Here is a 6,642-nt window from a genome sequence, read left to right as displayed (position 1 = left end):
CAGACAGGAGTACTGAATGACCTCATTTTTATGACATGCTTATAATAGGTAAATGCATAGAAACCAGGAATAAAATAATGGTTACTGGGGACTAGGAATAGGGGGAAATAGGGTGTTATTATTTAGTGTGCACAGAATTTCTTTAGGGTGATGAAAATTAATGGAAATGTCTAGTGGTAATGGTTATACAATATTGTGAATGTACTCAGTATCCTTAAATTGTACATTTAGACTATGTTTTAAAAAATGCTTTGTTGTGTATTTTATCACAATAAAAATAATATACACACATGCATACATATATATGAGTGTGTGCATGCATTTTTCAAAAACTTAGGAAACAAAAAAAAAAATCGTGGGCATACATCCAAACCTACCAATAAATTGCATTAAATATAAATGTTTTAAAGACACCAATTAGAAGATAGAGATTGTCAAAATAAATTTTGAAAAGACCCAACTATATGGTAGCAACAACAAAAAAACACTGTAAATGTCTCTTCACTGAAAGCTTAAAGTAAAAGAATAGAAAATAATGTATCATGGAATACTAATCAAAAGAAATCTGGAACGCTTATATTAATATCATATAAAGCAAAAAATAATAAGAGCAATAAAATGTTAAAAATAATAAAGGGACAATACATATGGTAGAAAGGTCTGCTACAATTTTAAATTTGTATGTGCCTAACTATATAGCTTCAAAATACATGAAGCAAAAAATGATGAAACTGAAAAGAGAAATAGATTAATTCACAATTATAGTTGAATGCTTCCATATATCTGTTCCAGTTAAAGAAACAACAAATAGAAAATCATCAAAGAAACAGAAGAACTGAACACCATCAACCAACTGGATCTAATTAACATTTACAGAACACTTACCACAATAACAACAGAACGCATATTCTTTGCAAGTTTACATGAAGCAATCACCAACATAGATCATATACTGGGTCAAAAATTTTTTAATTGAAATCATGCAAAAGTATGCTCTCTGACCATACTATCTCAATTACTTTTGCCCTAAACATCATGCTCAGCTTTCAACAAAAATTTGTAATCATTCTAAAAAAGGAAGAGAAAAAAAAAAATGTCTAAAGAGGCAAAACAAGCAGCAAAACCAGATTTAGATTTGGCAGAAATTTTGGATTTATCAGACTGAGAATTTAAAATAACTATAATTAATATGCTACATACTCCAATGGGGAAAAGTGGACAACATGAAATAACAGATAGATAATGTGAACACAGAGATAGAAATTATGAAAAAAATCAAAAGAAAATCCTAGGAAACCAAAAACAGGGTAACAAATGGAAAACGCTTTTGATGGGCTCACCATTAGACTAAACATAGCCAAGGAAAGAACAATAAGTTTGAAGATATACTAATAGAAACTTCCATAAGTGAAATGCAAAAAGAAAAACAAAAAATATGAAATGGACTGTGGTACAATTATAAAAAATAACATAAATGTAATCAGGATACCAGAAGAAAAATACTGAAGTAATAATGGTGGAAAATTTTCCAAAATTAATGACATACACCAAATTGCAGTCCCAGGAGCCTCAAATAACATCGAGTAGGATAAGTATCAAAACTACTATATCAAGGAATATATTCAAACTACAGAAAATCAATGACAAAGAGAAAATGTGAAAAAAGTGTATCCACAGAGGAACACAGATAACAATTACATCAGACTTCTTTTCAGAAATGATGCAAGCAAGAGGAGTATGAAGCTCAATATTTAGAATTGAAAGAAAACAGCCACCAACTCAGAGTCTGTATCCAAAGTAATTATCTTTCAAAAGCAACAGAGAGATACTTTCTCTGACAAACAAAAATTGAGGGAATTTGTCACCAGTAGACCTGCCTTGCAAGAAATGTTAAAAAAAAAAAAAAGTTCTTCAGGGAGAAGAAAAATGATATAGTTAAGAAATTTAGATTTACATTAAGAAAGGAAGAAATAAATGAAGATAAAGTAAAATGTTATTTTTTAAATTCTTCCTTGGTCTAGTAGATAATACCTTGTTCGAACCAATAATAACAACAATGAATGAGTAGAATCTGGATAAGGGAAATGAAAGACAATAATATTATAAGGAATGGGAGGGAGGAATTGGGAATACCGTGTCATAAGATACTTGTACTACCAGTGAAGCATTATAGTGTTATTTAAAAGTGGCCTTGGATTAGTTGTAAAATATACTGCAAACCCTAGAGCAACCATCTTGAAACATTTTAAGAGAAGCTATAATTGATATGCTGAAAGAGGAAAAAATAGAATTATATAAAATGGTCCATGAATACCAGAGAAGGCAGAACAAAAAAGTGGAAGACAAGGGGGAAAAGTATAAGGACAATGAATTTTTTAAAAAGTTACAAGTATCATAATCCAGTTGTATCAACTATCACTTTATATGTGAATGGTCTAAATACACCAATAAAAAGACAGAGACTATCACAGTGAATAAAAACAATCCAAGACTCAACTGGAGTGGGTTGCCAAACAAACATAGTGTTTATAAGAAACTCATTTTATATAAAGGCACAGGTAGATTAAAAGTAAGGGGTAAATAAAGATATACCATACTAACACTGACCAAAAAACTTGGAATAGCTGTATTAATTTCAAACAAATATGACTTTAGAGTAAGGAATATTATCAGAAATAAACAGAGACAATACATAATGATAAGGGGTCTTCTCCAAGAAGACAAAACCATCCTTAATGTTCATATGCCTAACAACAGAGCATCAAAACATGTGAGACAGAAATCTAACAGAACTTCAAAGAAAAATAGACAAATTCATTATTATAGTTGGAAACTTTGACATTCCTGTACCAGTAACTGACAGATTTAGTGGGCACAAAATCAGTAAGGATATAGTTGAATATACAGCACCATAAATCAACTGGATCTAATTGACTTTTATAGACCGCTTCATTCAATAAAGTAGAATACACATTCTTCTCAAGCCCACATGAACATTCACCATGATAAAACACATTCTAAGTTATAAAACATACTTAAACAAATTTGAAGGAATATATGTTATGCAAAGGATGCTCTCAGACCACAATGGAATAAACTAGAAATCTGTAACAGAAAGAGACCTGGAAAATCCCCAAATATTTGATGATTAAATACACTTCTAAATAATACATGGGTTAAAGAAGTCTCAGGAGAAATTTTAAAATAGTTTGAACTAAAACAAAATAAAAATGCAATCTATTAAAACTTGTGACATGGAGTAAAGCTGTGATTTATAACATTGAATGCATATATTAGAAAAGAAGAAACAAATAAGATCAGCAGTCTAAGCTTTCACTATAGGAAACTAGAAAATAAATGGTAAATTAAATTCATAATTAGCAGAAGAAAAGAAATAATAGAACTAATAAAATAAATAAGTGATATAGAAATCAAGAAAGAACCAGAGAAAATCAATAAAACCAAAAGCAGATTCTTTTAGAATATCAATAAAATTGAAAACCCCTAGACAGGCTAAGGAGAAAAGATACTGACCCACAGACATTAAAATAATAAAGAGTTATTATAAAAAAATTCTGTGCTCACAAATTTGATATCTTAAGTGAAATAGACCAATTCCTTAAAGATGTAATCTACTAAAACTCATAGCAGGTAAAACCATTTAAATAAGCTTATATTCAATAGATAGTTAAATTGAAATTAATAAACTTCCCAGATAGCCCCAAGTCCACATGGCTTCACAGGTGAATTCTATCACATATTTACGGAATAAATCATACTAATTCTCTAAAATCTGTTCCAGAAACTAGAAGCAGAGGGAACAATACTTAACTCATTCTGTGAGGCCAGGATTACCTCAAACAGAATCAGAGAAAGACATGACAAGAAGGGTAAATTACAGACTAATGTCTTTCATGAATACAGATGCAAAAATTCTCAACAATGTATACAAAATTATATAACATTACCAATGGGATTTACCCCAGGTTTGCAAGGCTGATTCAATATTCAATAACCAATTAAAATAATCAGTCATAGCAAAATGTATAGTCACTCAACCATGTCTAACTCTTTGTGACCCCATGGACTGTGGCCCACCAGGCTCCTCTGTTCATGGGATTTTCCAGGCAAGATTACTGGAGTGGGTTGCCATTTCCTTCTCCAGGGGATCTTCCTGATCCAGGCATCAAACCTGGGTCTCCCACATTGCAGCCAGATTTTTTATCATCTGAGCCACCAGGGAAGCCCGTAATCAGTCATATCAACAGGCTAAAGAAGAAAATCATATAATCATATTAGTAGATACCTAAAAAGCATTCTACAAACTTCATTATCTATTTATGATGAAAACTCACAGAATACTAGAGATAGAGAGGATTCTCTTCAATTTGAAGAATATCTACAAAAACCCCATAGCTAATGTCATAGTTAATGGTGAGAAACTAGATACATCCCCCCATGACTAGAAATAAGGCAAGGCTCCCTCTCATCATTGCCAACACTGTTCTGAAAATCCTAGCTAAATCAATAAGGGAAGAAATTTGCTTTCCTTTATACCCCTGAACAGCAAGGAGATCAAACCAGTCAATCCTGAAGGAAATCAACCCTGAGTATTCACTGGAAGGACTGATGGTGAAGCTGAAGCTCCAATACTTTGACCAGCTGATGCAAGGAGTCAACTCATTAGAAACAACCAGGATTCTGGGAAAGATTGAGGGCAAGAGGAGAAGTGGGTGACAGAGGATGAGATGGTTGGATGGAATCATTGGCTCAATGGACATAAGCTTGAGCAAACTCTGGTAGATAGTGAAGGACAGGGAAGCCAGGTGTGCTGCTGTCCATGGGGTCTCAAAGAGTTGAACACTACTTAGCAACTCAACAACAACAAAAATACCAGCAATGGACATGTGGAATTTGAAATGAAAAGCACAACATCATTTACATTAGCACACAAAAAATGAAATATCTAATATAAATCTAACAAAATGTATATAAGATCTATATGAGGGAAACTACCAAATTCTGATAAAAAAAATAAAAGAAAATCTGAAAAAGGGAAGATAGACCATGCCCATAAATAGGATGATTCAATTTTGTTAAGATAACAATTATTTCCAACTTGATCTACAGATTCAACAAATGCTCAAATAAAATCCCAACGGAACAAGTCACCTTATGGATATCAACCAACTCATTTCAAATTTTACATGGAAAGGCAAAAGACTCTTAAGTAGTCAATACTACATTGAAGAAGGATAATGAAGTCAAAGGACTGACATACCAAGCTTCAAGTCTTACTATAAAGCTACAGTAATCAAAACAATGTGGTATTGGCAAAAGAATAAACAGTGGATAAATCAGTGGAACAGATACAGACCCATACATATATAGTCAATGGAACAGATGTAGATACATACAAATATAGTCAACTGATCGTTCATAAAGGAGCAAAGACAATCACACAAAGAAAAGATACTCTTTTCAACAAATTATTCTTGAACAACTATACATTCACATGTAAAAAATTAATCTAGACACTGACCTTATGCTTTCACAAGAATTATTTCAAAATGAGCGGTAGTTCTTTCCCTGCCTCCACAGAATCAAGGTGGAGGCTGTGGGTGTGTTCAAGATTCAGCTCCCCCTACAACCCATCACCATGGCCCAAGAAGACATTGCTGCTAGAGGTGCAGTGGATGGTAGTACTGCTCTTCAAGAGGTGCTGAAGCCCTCCCTCATCCGTGATGGCTCTGCAAGTGGAATTCCCTAGGCTGCCAAAGCTTTAGACCATTGCCAAACCCATCTTTGTGTGCTGGCATCCAACTGTGATGAGCCTACATATGTCAAGTTGGTGGAGGCCCTTTGTGCTGAGAACCAAATCAACTTGACTAACGTTGACGACTGGATAAGAAAATGGCAACCCACTCCAGTATTCTTTCTTGGAAAATCCCGTGGACAGAAGAGCCTGGAAGGCTATAGTACTGGAGGTCACAAAGAACTGGACACAACTGAGCAACTGAGAAAACACAAAGTTGATGACAAGAAACTAGGGGAATGGGTCGGCCTCTATAACATTGACAGAGAGGGAAAACCCCATAAAGTGGTTTGTTGCAGTTGTGTGGTGGTTAAGGACACTGGCAAAGAGTGTAAGGCCAAGGATGCCATCACGGTGTATTTAAAATGCAAGAAATTACCACACACACACACACACACACACACAAACTAGACTCTTTCCCTCAAAAAATAAACAAAAAACTCAACAAACAAACAAAAATGGATCATAGACCTAAATGTAAAATGCAAAGCTCCTAGAAGATAACACAGGAAAAAAATCTAAGTGACCTTGGGTTTTCCAATGAACTTGTAACAAAAGCACGATCCCAGAAAGAAAAGTTTGGTAGGTTGGACCCAATTAAAGTTTAAAACTTTTCTGTGAAAGACACTGTTAAGAGAATAAGAAGACAAACCACAGACTGAGAAAAAATATCTGCAAACACACATGTCACAAAGAACTTTTATCAAAAATGCATAAAAAGTTAAACAATCGAATTGAAAAATAAACAAAAAAATCTGAACAAATACTTGACCAGAGGAAATATACAGGTGGAAGATAAGCATAGGAGATATTCAACATCATGTGTT

General features: G+C 33.5%; 1 pseudogene; it reads left to right on the top strand.

The window, feature by feature from the left end:
- Positions 1-5,659: 5,659 nt before the first annotated feature.
- Positions 5,660-6,226, top strand: LOC122692742 (annotated as a pseudogene).
- The last annotated feature ends 416 nt before the right edge of the window (positions 6,227-6,642 follow it).

The sequence above is a fragment of the Cervus elaphus genome, chromosome 4, assembly GCF_910594005.1.
Source record: "Cervus elaphus chromosome 4, mCerEla1.1, whole genome shotgun sequence".
NCBI lineage: Eukaryota > Metazoa > Chordata > Mammalia > Artiodactyla > Cervidae > Cervus > Cervus elaphus.
The sequence above is the reverse complement of the archived record's forward strand: the minus strand, read 5'-3'. Positions and strand labels throughout refer to the sequence as shown.